An 8,862-nucleotide genomic window follows, 5' to 3' on the forward strand; every position below is an offset into this window, starting at 1 on the left:
GTCTGCCCATGCCTTCCGTCCTGCTAGCTAACGTTCAATCGCTGGAAAATAAATGGGACGAACTGAAAGCATGTTTATCCTACCAACGGGAAATCAAAAATTGTAATATCTTATGTTTCACCGAGTCGTGGCTGATGACGACATTAAGAACATACAGCTGGCTTGGTATACACTCTATCGGCAGGACAGAACAGCAGCCTCTGGTAAGACATGGGGCGGGGGCCTATGCATTTATGTAAACAACAGCTGGTGCATGATATCTAAGGAAGTCTCAAGGTTTTTCTCGCCTGATGTAGAGTATCTCATGATAAGCTGTAGACCACACTATCTACCAATTTTTTCGTAGCTGTCTACATACCACGACAGACTGATGCTGGCACTAAAACCGCACTCAATGAGCTGTGTACGGCCATAAGCAAACAGGAAAACGCTCATCACAGAGGCGGCGCTCCTAGTGGCCGGGGACTTTAAGGCAGGGAAACTTAATTCAGTTTACCTAATTTCTATCAGCATGTTAAATGTGCAACCAGAGGGGGAAAAATTCTAGACCACCTTTACTCCACACACAGACAAAGCTTTCCCTCACCCTCCATTTGGCAAATCTGACCATAATTATATCCTCCTGATTCCTGCTTACAAGCAAAAGAGGGCACAACAAAACCTATTCCCCCTCAGGAGACTGAAAAGATTTGGCATGGGTCCTCAGATCTTCAAAAGGTTTTACAGCTGCACCATCGAGAGCATCTTGACGGGTTGCATCACTGCCTGGTATGGCAACTGCTCGGCCTCCGACCGCAAGGCACTACAGAGGATAATGCGAACGGCCCAGTACATCACCGGGGACAAGCGTCCTGCCATCCAGGACCTCTATACCAGGCGGTGTCAGAGGAAGGCCCTATAAATTTTCAAAGACTCCAGCCACCCTAGTCATAGACTGTTCTCTTTGCTACCGCACGGCAATCGGTACCGGAGCGCCAAGTCTAGGTCCAAGAGGCTCCTAAATAACATCTACCCCAATCCATAAGACTATTGAACAGCAAATCAAATGGCTACCCAGACTATTTGCATTGCCCTAATTTCTAAACGGTTCGCCCGATATGGATGAAAATACCCTCAAATTAAATCTTTAACCTCATTGTCATTGTACCATTTCAAATCCAAAATGGTGGAGTACAGAACCAAAACAACCCAAAAAACGTGTCACGGTCCCAATACCTTTGGAACGTCACTATTTAACATTTGTTTGTGAGGGTCAAGTTGCTCTTTTATTTCAACGCGTATAACTCTTCTCCGAAGGAGACAAACTCCATACATAATCCATTGGACTGTAAAATGAATTATTTTTCGTATTATCTAGGGATTCTGGGGCTCAGGGCTTTCCTGGTCGGAATTCCACACTTCCATGTAGTCAGTGTGGCAGTAGTTAATGAACGATGGATGGCCTCACACACGCCCCCCCCCCCCCCCCCCCCCCCCCCCCCCCCGCCATCCCTCTGGCTTTCCCTCTCCCTTCCTGATCCAGGTTCAGAGGGATGTTAAATTGTAGGTTTTGAGGCTGTAATTTCACAGAGCTGTACTCTGGGAGAAAAAAAGCAGGTTGGCATTTATTGGGATAAGTCATGTACTGGAGGTAGCTCTGCAAAGTGGTCACTAGCTGGCACAGCCACAATAGCATAACATCAGATTTTAAACCTAACACTAACCTTAATCTTAACCACACTGCTGACCCTAATGCCTAACCATAACCTTGAATAACCATAACCTCAAATAACCTTCACCCTAACCACACTGCTTCCCTTATGCCTAACCCTAACTTTAAATTAAGACCAAAAACCTAATTTTTGTTTTCATGAATTTGTTAAAAAATGTCTCAAGTGTGAGTTAGTTCACGAAAGGCATTCCTTTTTATGTTGGGATGGGAGGGAGATGCTGTGGGATTATTTAAGATACTCTTTGAAGAGGTATGGTTTCAGGGTTTCCTTTCTGCCTCAAGGGCACGACTCATGACAATAAACATCAACCTGCTAGAAAAACACCTGTGGGAGGAGTCCAGGTGATTGGTGCATGGCCATGAAAGGGGAAAATTAACCGATGTGAAATCTAGGAGTACCTTGTTTTCATACTGTTTGTGTTTGGCTGCAATCAGACAGTGTTTAATGTGCTAAACCTGTGGGCCTGCATACCAACACTCAGGGCCCTGGTCTTTAGTTACTGCATGATTCCGTATGTGTTATTTCATAGTTTTGATGTCTTCACTATTATTCTACAATGTAGAACATAGTTAAAATAAAGAACAATCATTTAATTAGTAAGTGTGTTCAATCTTTGGACTGGTACTGTATATAAAGCGATGCTCTTGACTGAGGATGCTTCATAGCTCTTTTCATTCAGCTGATACTGATTATGGTGTCTACTTAGATTACATTTAGGATCAATATGGTGATTTTGATTGATAAATACTCTCATTGTTATTTTTGGGCACTGAAGGATTCAATTAATGAGCCACTTATAATGACAAACTCAAAGAATAATACAGATTGTCACAAATAAAACATTGACTTTTTAAAACTCTTAGCGGAAACGACCAAAATACAATTTTGTAGAAAGGTACAGCCACAGATTAAACAATGAGACAGATATTTCACCGGATGTATAAATGAGAAGCATCCGGTTGGCGTTTCCACTCACTACCAAATATGGTGATGAGAGGAAGCCCACTAGTGGGCAGTGGGAGAAGATGGAAGAAGATGGAGAAGATGGACCGAGATGGATTTTGGCTGATATTCTGCAAATCTTCTCATTAATTAAACATTTGATCTCAATACAGTTTCTGTTCCTAAAATTACAATATGTTATGAACAGAACAGACAACATTTTGTCGACTTTACACTTTGCAAAAGTTTAGAAGGAGTGCAAAGGCGAATTTAGTTATTACACACTTCACAGAGTAAGCGTTTAACGGAAAAATGCTGATGTATACTAGAACGCAGCAATAGGATTTCGCGAGCGCGTGCTTGTCTCTGCCCACCTCTTTGCTTGTTCTGCCCACTATGACTAATTTGATCCCATTTGAAAACGGCAGGCTGTCGTCTTTCTTGGTTTAGTTATAAACATCTTTGGTACTGCTCGTCATATTAAAGTGAAGGCTTCTGGCAGATGAAGTTCAATTCAACCAGCATCCTCTCAATAATCTGGGACTGCCCTCTAGTGGAGGATTTGTCCCATTACACAGACATTTCACTGACAATGGGATTTAGTTACAACCAGTTGTGGGAAAAGTACCTAACCGTCAAACTTGAATAAAAGTAAAGATACCTTAATTGAAAATAACTCAAGTAAAATGGAAAGTCACCCAGTAAAATCATACTTAAGTTAAAGTCTAAAAGTATTTGGTTTAAAAAAAAAATTTAAAGTATAAATACATAAAAATTCCTTATATTAAGCAAACCAGACGGCACCATTTTCTTGTTTTGTTTTTTAATTACGGATAGCCAGGGGCACACTCCAACACTTTATGAACTAAGTTTGTGTTTAGTGAGTCCACCAGATCAGAAGCAGTAGGGATGACCAGGGATGTTCTCTTGATAAGTGTGTCAATTTGACCATTTTACTGACTGAAATGTATTAAGTAAAAATTACATCATTTTCTTTAGGAATGTAATGAAGTAAAAGTTGAAGTAAAGTACAGATTAGAGGTCGACCGATTATGATTTTTCAACACCGATACCGATTATTGGAGGGCCAAAAAAGTCGATACCGATCAATCGGCCGATTTAAAAAAAAATTTTTGATTTGTAATAATGACAATTACAACAATACTGAATGAACACTTATTTTAACTTAATATAATACATCAATAAAATCAATTTAGCCTCAAGTAAATAATGAAACATGTTCAATTTGGTTTAAATAATGCAAAAACAAAGTTAGGGAGAAGAAAGTAAAAGTGCAATATGTGCTATGTAAGAAAGCTAACGTTTCAGTTCCTTGCTCAGAACATATGAAAGCTGGTGGTTCCTTTTAACTAACATGAGTCTTCAATATTCCCAGGTAAGAAGTTTTAGGTTGCTGTTATTATAGGACTATTTCCCTCTATTCCATTTGTATTTCATTAACCTTTGACTATTGGATGTTCTTATAGGCACTTTAGTATTGCAAGTGTAACAGTATAGCTTCCGTCCCTCTCCTCGCTCCTCCCTGGGCTCGAACCAGCAACACAACAACAGCCACCATCGAAGCAGCGTTACCCATGCAGAGCAAGGGGAACAACTACTAGAAGGCTCTGAGCGAGTGATGTTTGAAACGCTATTAGCGCGCGCTAACTAGCTAGCCATTTCACTTCGGTTACACCAGCCTCATCTCGGGAGTTGATAGGCTTGAAGTCATAAACAGCGCAATGCTTGACCCACAACAAAGAGCTGCTGGCAAAACGCACGAAAGTGCTGTTTGAATGAATGTTTACACGCCTGCTTCTGCCTACCACCCCTCAGTCAGATACTTACATGCTGACCAGACCGGACACGTTGCGTGCGAGAGCGTTGCAAAATAAATTTAGAAGTCCATGTTATTCAATTATTGCACCCACACTGCTTGCGAGCCAACGAGCGTCTGCGACATCAAGGGCTAAGAATAGATGTCGTTCCTATTTCTGACGCAGATCACGCTGCAAGTCCTGCCTCTCCCATCTCCTAATTGGTTTATAGAAGCAGGTACCCACGTGCTATCTCCTCGTTGGTTATACCCAAATGGGTGATAGAAAGACGAACTGTTTTGGCGGTAGTCGTGGTAATACAATGAAAGTTTAGATGCGGTCACCATATAATTTAAACGATGAAAAAGCCTGGAAGGAGGAGAGATGACTAGAAACGATTCGGTTGGCCGTTGTATATGTGGATTAATTGTCGGAGTAGAGGTCCTTGTGCATTTCAGGTAAAATAACAACTCAATGTTTACATCCCAGGACAATTTAGCTTGCTAAATAGGACAAATTAACATTAGCTAGCAAGTGCAAGCTAACTAGCTAAATACCATACATGTTTAATGCTTTTCGACCTGTCCCCAAATTAATGTCATTGGTTCAGAGTTTGTTTTGATATTTTAACCTGCGTGTCGTGATCGCGTTTGGTGTGGGGGGTCAAAATAAATTTATGCACGATGGCGAGCGCAGCCAGTTTGGGCAAGGTGTTAGATACTTGTATGCTCAGTCAGATTACGCTAGATAATATCTAGTAATATCATCAACCATGTGTAGTTAACTAGTGGTTATGATTGATTGTTTTTCATAAGATAAGTTTAATGCTAGCTAGCAATTTACCTTGACTTACTGCATTCGCGTAACAGTCTCCTTGTGGAGTGCAACGAGAGAGGCAGGTCGTATTGCATTGGACTAGTTAACTGTGAGGTTGCAAGATTGGATCCCCCGAGCTGACAAGGTGAAAATCTGTCGTTCTGCCCCTAAACAAGGCAGTTAACCCACTGCTCCTAGGCCGTCATTGAAAATAAGAATGTGTTCTTAACTGACTTGCCTAGTTAAATAAAGGTATTAAAAAAACATATATATTTTTTTTAAATCGGCAAATCGGCGCCCAAAAATACCGATTTCCGATTGTTATGAACACTTGAAATCGGCCCTAATTAATCGGCCATTCCGATTAATCGGTCGACCTCTAGTACAGATACCCCCAAAAAACTACTTAGGTAGTACTTTCAAGTATTTTTTAATTAAGTACTTTACACCACTGCAAATAACACAGCCGACATGTATACCTTCAATGACACAAATGTAGAAAAAGACACATGATACTCTGACCCAAGATTGGGCTCTACTTCTGATTTCAATTAGCAAGACTTTAAAAGTATAATAAACAGTAGTTATAGTACCAATAGTCATTTCTAATACTTATCCAATAACACACAAGTATCCCCTTCACCTATTTTCTGCTGAGGTATGTAGGTAGGTGGGTAGATACAGAGGAAGGTAGGTAGGGAGGGAGGTAAGTAGGGAGTATGTAGTCCATCTTTCTCCCCCAAGTCATCTGGGAGCAGAGCTGGGTGGTTGAGGGAGAGAAGCTGGGCAGAGTAAGCCTGGTGGAGCTGGGTCAGGTGGAACATAAAACTGACCCCTGTCTGGTGTCGTAGGTGACCCCGCCCTCTCTGGCCGTCCCAGTCTGCAGAGACATTCACCACCTGTGGTTGTAGGGACAGGAAGTGAAGTCATAGCTGTGAATGAGAACTATCATCCTCAGATATATTTTGTTCTGCATTTTTATCCCTGACATTTGCTGACAATGTGACCTGACTAGGAATAATCTTGGTTAACACAGAACTAAATTATTGCGTAATTTAGTCAGATTGCTTGATTAAGTTAATGTTTACGTAGTCTGTCCATGAAAGCTTAGACCAGGAACAACTTACTCATTAGTACTAGCCAAGTGTAATGAACAATTAGCCTGACCTCAAGAGACTCCTCCTCCTCTTGATCTCTGAGTCGTATGGGGGAGTGTTCTCTCAGGGCCTCCTACAGAGCATCAACACACACCTCATCTGACCAATGGTGGAAAAAGTATTCAATTGTCATACTTGAGTAAAAGTAAAGATACCTTAATAGAAAATAACTATAATAACAAACCATGTGTTTAGTAGTCCACCAGATAAGAGGCAGTAGGGATGACCAGGGCTGTTCTCTTGATAAGTGTGTGAATTAGACCATTTTCCTGTCCTGCTAAGCATTCAAATGTAACGAGTACTTTTGGGTGTCATGGAAAGCGTATGAAGTAAAAAGTACATAATTTTATTTAGTAATGTAGTGAAATAAAAGTAAAAGTTGTCAAAAATATAAATAGTAAAGTACAGATACCCCAAAAATCTACTTTCAAGTGATCCATGGCAAGAAGCCTCCAGTGATGATCCATGGCACGAAGCCTCCAGGGATAATCCATGGCAAGAAGCCTCCAGTGATAATCCATGGCAAGAAGCCTCCAGTGATGTTCCATGGCACGAAGCCTCCAGTGAGGAGTTATGGCACGAGGCCTCCAACGAAGGACGTCAGTCCGGAGCCTCCAGCAACGCCTTCTAGTCCGGAGCCTCCAGCGTCTCCCTCTAGTCCGGAGCCTCCAGCGTCGCCCTCTAGTCCGGAGCCTCCAGCGACGCCCTCTAGTCCGGAGCCTCCAGCGACGGGCTTCAGTCCGGAGCAGCCAGAGTCTCCCTCCTGTCCGGAGCAGCCAGAGTCTCCCTCCTGTCCGGAGCAGCCAGAGTCTCCCTCCTGTCCGGAGCAGCCAGAGTCTCCCTCCTGTCCGGAGCAGCCAGAGTCTCCCATCTGTCCGGGGCCCGCTGCAAGGGTCCCCGATCCGGGGTCGGTGGTAAGGGTCCCCGCTCCAGAGGCACCACCTAAGTGGGTCAAGACTAAGGTGGAGCGGGGTCCACGTCCCGGTGGACGGTGAAATGCCCACCCAGACCCTCCCCTATTGGTTCAGGTTTTGCGGCCGGAGTCCGCACCTTTGGGGGGGGGGGGGGGGGGGGGGGGGGGTACTGTCACGCCCTGACCGTAGATTGCTTTGTATGTTTCTATTTTAGTTTGGTCAGGGTGTGATATGGGTGGGTATTCTATGTCTGGGTATTCTATGTTGTAGGTCTGTGTGTTTGGCCTGGTGTGGTTCCCAATCAGAGGCAGCTGTCAATCGTTGTCTCTGATTGGGAGCCATATTTAGGTATCCTGTTTTCCCACTTTTGTTTGTGGGTGGTTGTTTCCTGTTTTTGTGTTTGTGTCACCATTCAGGACTGTTTCGGTTTTCATTAACATTCACTTTGTTATTTTTGTATTTTGTAGTGTTCGGTTATTATTAAAGTATGACGAACACTTATCACGCTGCATTTTGGTCCTCTTCTCCTGCACCAGACGAGAATCGTTACAACGACATTTCAAATCCATCTGTCAGTAATCTATAAATACCCAGGGTAACAGCAACAAAGATAAACATAGTGATCATGCATGAGAGATCACGCACTCCCTCATCTCTACCTTCTGCAGGAATCAAATCCTTGGCTGTTATGTTCCCATTCAACCATGTGCTCATTAGCACATGAAATAGAGGTGTTTTGGCCTTACCAATTGGATTGGGAGATGACAGCTGCTGTGTGGGGCTGTGTTAGAGCGTGGGCAGATTGCTGCCGGGTTTCCTACACAGGTATCAGAGAAACGCCTCCATCTCACATCAGTGATCAGTGTAGGGACATTTCATCTCTCAGCAGTTACACAGGGCCCTGTCACTACAGGGGCAGCGGGTTCGTACGACACCCACAGAGAGGTGATGGTTGCTAGGCGGCGGCGAGCACCTGATTCCCTTCTTTGGAAGAGAAGACAAAACGCTCTCCTGACTCTCAATCATTCTCTCTCACTTCCAGAGAGACCTTCATCTGTGTTCCAGTCTACTTATTTACCCGCAGACTGTGCGCCCAATCTAGCCCTGTTAATCCCAAACCAATCACTAGTCAAAGGGTAACAGAAAAAAATGCATTTGTGAGAGATGTCAATAGAGGGGGGTGTGAGAAAGTAACCTGACAGGTTGAGTGAGAACCTGAACCACATACAGGGACGGGACAGAATGTAATAGAACACATACAGGACTGCATATTGGAAGAAAAACACAACATGCAGTCAATAGCACCATTATATTCCTCAAACTGAAGAAAACAGAAATAAAATCAGTCTGGTTATTACAAAATATATATGCAGACTCTCACATGCACAAACCCTCTGCGTTGACCCCCTCCGTTTTCATTTTCCACTTCATAATTGTTGAGACGTTAAAGGCCCAAGGCAGCGGTTTCTATATCAATATCAAATCATTTCTGGGTAACAATTAA

Source organism: Salvelinus fontinalis, chromosome 8, assembly GCF_029448725.1.
Source record: "Salvelinus fontinalis isolate EN_2023a chromosome 8, ASM2944872v1, whole genome shotgun sequence".
NCBI classification, from domain to species: domain Eukaryota; kingdom Metazoa; phylum Chordata; class Actinopteri; order Salmoniformes; family Salmonidae; genus Salvelinus; species Salvelinus fontinalis.